The sequence below is a fragment of the Furipterus horrens genome, unplaced genomic scaffold (genome assembly GCF_987537825.1).
Source record: "Furipterus horrens unplaced genomic scaffold, mFurHor1.1.pri manual_scaffold_1, whole genome shotgun sequence".
Lineage (NCBI taxonomy): Eukaryota > Metazoa > Chordata > Mammalia > Chiroptera > Furipteridae > Furipterus > Furipterus horrens.
The window spans coordinates 59,092,546-59,097,236 of record NW_028327171.1 but is presented as its reverse complement, the minus strand read 5'-3'; positions in this window follow the sequence as shown (position 1 = coordinate 59,097,236).

Genomic DNA, 4,691 nt, shown 5'->3' with positions numbered 1-4,691 from the left:
CCAGTCATTTCACCCAATTCCTGTATGTGACTAGCACCCCTCTAGCTATTGCCCTGGTGATGGTTCCCAGAGTGAGTGGGTTTGCATATGTTCTAGGACTAAACAAAGTATCTTCCACCACTCCAATGCCCACTGAAATTTTCACAGAGAGAAGCAATGAGGCTTTATTTTGCCCAGTGCAGTGCTGTCTGACCTGAGGCTGGTATTGCTCCCTAGGAGTCCCTCTGGATTTTATAATATGTGACTGCTTGCTCCACCAGCTGGCCACAGCCACTTCCTTGCCACTGCCACTGCCACCACACTACATCCTCACCATCCCAGCTCCCCATCTCTGCCCCTCCTACCTGTCTGGATGAATATTACTTCTTTGTATCTTTGTTTGTTGGACTTTCATGCAATTCAACTTTCTGGCAGTTCTGCTTGTTTTTTGTTTTGAGGTAGATGTAATCCTTCTTAGGGTTGTGCAAGGAGGCAAAGCATGTCTACTTATGCCTACATCTTGGCCAGAAGCCTGAAAAATTTTTCAAAGAATAATCTTAAAATTATCTGGAGTCAGTTGGTAGTATCTACTATTTGTTGGGCATTTCATCAGTTTCTATAAACAGTATTTAAATTGATTTTCCTCACAATGCTACAATTAGACCTTTTAACACATTTCCATAGTAACTGGTTCTTGCTTTCATCATGGCACTTAACGTACTCTACTTCCCATTAGATTCCTGGAGACAGGAGCTGTGTTGTATCCACTGTTGTATCCCCAGCCTCTAGAGAAAGGGATGGAACATGACACATATTCATCAAATTCTTGTTGAGTAGGTGAATAGTATTGTCCTCGTTTTAAAATTTATGACACCGAGTTGCAAAGGTGTTAGGCAAGATCAGAGAGCTAGTAAATGGTAGAAGAACCATTTAATTTAAATATATGGTTTGCTTTATTCAAAATTCAGATTCCCTCTGATTTTCTGCTAAATAGAGGTTCCTATACTGAGAAGCTAGGGAACAACTGTGATCCATTGCCATAAACTAAATAAAGTAGTAAAGATAAAATTAGGTATCAAGTATTATGGCCAATTAAATAATGAAGACTATAGTTGGGGTGCAACCAGAGCTCTGCTATATTGGTGTGGGAATATTAAATGGTACAACTACTTTGGAAAACAGTAAGGTAGTTTGCTATAAAGTTAAGTATATACATACTTTATGACCTAACAACCCCACTTCTAAATATTTACCCAACTCAAATGAAAATCAGTTTGCACAGAAAACTATACATGAATATTTATAGTAACTCTATTGACAATCGCCAGAAACTGGAAGCAACCCACCTGTTGTATGGATAAGAGCAAACTGTGTGACATCCCCACAATAGAGTACTGGTCATGAGTAAAAAGGAACAAACTACCAATGTATACACTACAGAATAAACCTCAAAGGTATTATATAAATGTAAAAAGTCAGGTTCAAAAAGCCAGTTATGTGTTATAATTTCATTTATATGACATTCTGGAAAAGACAATATTATTAGAACAGAAACCAAAAATAAAATGCCAGGGGCCATGGGAAGAGGAAGGGTTGACTACAATGTGCTATGAAAAACATTTGGAGGAGCAATGGAACAATATCTTGATTGTGATGACTGTATATTTTTTGGTGATCACAATACTGCGCAATAGTGAAAGTCAGTTTTACTACAGTTTTTACATTTAAAATGAGCAAAAAGTTGAAAGAAACAAAAATAATAATAATTAGGCATATACTTATATAAGGTCCAGCAGTTTCACATCTAGATATTTAGCCCCACCAAATCCACCAAATATATATATATTTTTTCCAAAATACCATTATAAAGAGTGTTTAGAAAAAATTTTAAAATAGTGATATGGAGCAGAGAGATAGGAAGATAGGGTTGATGTGAGCTAATTCTAATCTTTCATAATGAGAAAACTATTGATATTGTCTTAAGCTGATAAATCAATAAATTATAGACATCTGCATATTATTCAGTACTAATGGAGCTAAATAAGAATAGAACTTGAACAGGCTCTATTTAAAATGTTGCCTCCAAAGTGTGAGATTGAAGGCAGAAAAGGGTGGGGCAGAAAAAAACAGCATTATTGTTATTATGTGTCCTTTACTATTTGATTTTTTATCTGGTCAATACATTAATTTGATTAAAAGTCTTAAAGTCAAGAAAATCTGGTGTTTCTCAAGTGCAATGTCAAATTAAATAGTACTTTTTCCAAATAAATCTCATCATTAAACCAAATATTTTAATATATAGGATATATATGTAAATGATAAAATTAAGCACATTAAGTTTTCATCTGCACTTGAGATATAAATTGGTAATCATAATTATCTATGAATGTCTCTGTCTATTTAAACTTTTACTAGGCACCATACAGTAGAGTAAGTAGAATCAGAGGTAATCCCTTCAAGAAGCTCCCCTTCTGGAAAAGAAAATATTTTAGGATAACATAAGAATGCTTGCTGAGCAACATTCTCAACCGAGGTGATTAAGGTTAAGGAAGAAAAACTTTCCTCTTAATCTGGAAGGATGAGTGAGGCAAGTTTCTCTTCCCATCAAAACAATCCAAGACCAGAAGAAAAGGAAAATGGGTTCCAGGTGAGAATGCTCTTAGGGAGTTTTATATGACACAAAGAAAACCAGAACACATTTATTTTCTTTTTCTACCAGCTGTTCTAATGGCATAAAGTGCTGCTGTCCTACTCATCTACATCTGCTTGCAGACTGGCATCTGCAGATGATTGTCTCCAGGTGTTTGCCTGAAGAAAGATCATGAAAGTCAATGCAAGCTGGAAGCCTGGCCTCCAGGAGCAGATGCTGGCTTGTAGGTTTCTGCAGACCTCTGCAGATATATTTTGAGAAATAAAGTGAGATCAAGTTGCAAAAAACAGAAAGAATATAAATTAAGAACTTAAAAAATTACCGTTAGAACATTTAAATATACATATTTAAAACTTTTTTTTGTAATACTTGTGTGACTCATGAAAAAAGTTTGGGTTCTATTTCTTCTCAAAGAGGAATCATCCTGCCATTTATGCTAGACATTTTGCATTTGTTATGACAACTGGTCTAGAAACTAAGAACTTAGAAATTCCAAAGCTGTAAAATCCATATAGAATGAAACAACTATGAAAAGCTCAAAGACTGAATGATGATAGGGCTCACTACAATATATCTTCCATTAGTGTATTTTTTCTAGTTAAAAACAAAACAAAACAAAATAAACAAACAAAAAATTAAAACCATCAGAATAGGTGGAAATATCAAGTGTCGTATTTACAAACACCTTTTTGAAGAATATTTCTCCAAAGAACACTCCTGAAATGATCCAGATTAAGCTGAAGAAAATAAAGCTGAATAGATGATTAAGTTTCTTGTTAAACTAGATATAAATGACACTTAATTGTGCATCCTAGTTGTCCCCATGAGGGTGCTCTTGTACTGTCTATTCTGTCACATGTTCTAGAAGAGTTAATTAATCAAAAAATCACAGTGGTATTCAAATGTATTTTGTTGCAGAATATTAATTATATGTATGTATACTCATGGCCACACACATTAAAAAAAATAATGATAGCAATATGTAACAAATGAAAAAGAATGTGTTTTTGATTTTGTGCCTATTCCCTAATAAGATTTATACCGTTTTTATATTTAGTTCCAGATTATTAATTAATTTATTATTTACTATTTGTTGAGTGTGAATTCTGCTAGTAGTAGCAGAAAAGGAAACTCAAAATATACTTATGCTTTCCTGACCTGAAAATATTAGGATCTGAGCAGGGATAATAAAACATGTATACAACCCACAATATAAATTGCAATAAATTTAAGAGAGATTTTGGTGAAACATTAAGGGGTAGGGGACTGGAAATGTCACTTCCAGGTAGGAGTAACCACAAGTTTTATGGAGGAGACATCGTTAAAACTGGGTCTTGAAGATGGGTAAGATTTACGGAGATGAATGTGACAGAGAAATAACATTATAAGCAGAATGAAAAGCTTGATATGGATGATTCCATGTCTCATTTTGTTTATTTTGTTTGCAAAATATTTAAAATAAGCAGAAAGAGTAGATTACAACACCCACGGCAAACAACCACTGACAAAAGATAAAACTAACATAAATGTTCTCTAAAAGTCTGACTTGTTTAAGTAAAATGTAGCAATATACTTATATGCAGCATTATATTAGAGGTCTTAGCTAACACAATAAGACAAGAAGAAGAAATAAGAGTATAAGAATTTTAAAAGAAAAATAAAAGTCATTATTTATGCATGATATAATTTTCTAGGAGAAAAATGCAAGATTAACTACAGAGCAACCTACAAAAGTAAATAAAAAGTCTTTATAACAGCAGAAACTAAAGTGTAGAAGTAAAAAAAAAAGGATGGCGTAGTGCTAATAACTCAAATAAATTCAGTACTGTATTCTAGACATGTATTTTATCAATTACTCTTCACAATAACCATATCGTATAGTACTAATACTGTGCCCAAATTGGAGGTAAGTAAATTGAGACAAACCTTGTAAATGATAGAACTAGTATTTAAACTCAAGCACTTTGATCCAGAACCCAGACTTCTTAACTCCTATATATTGTAAACTAAAAAATCCTATTAACAATACCAGCATAATTGCCTTGGTTAGGTGTGTGGGTTG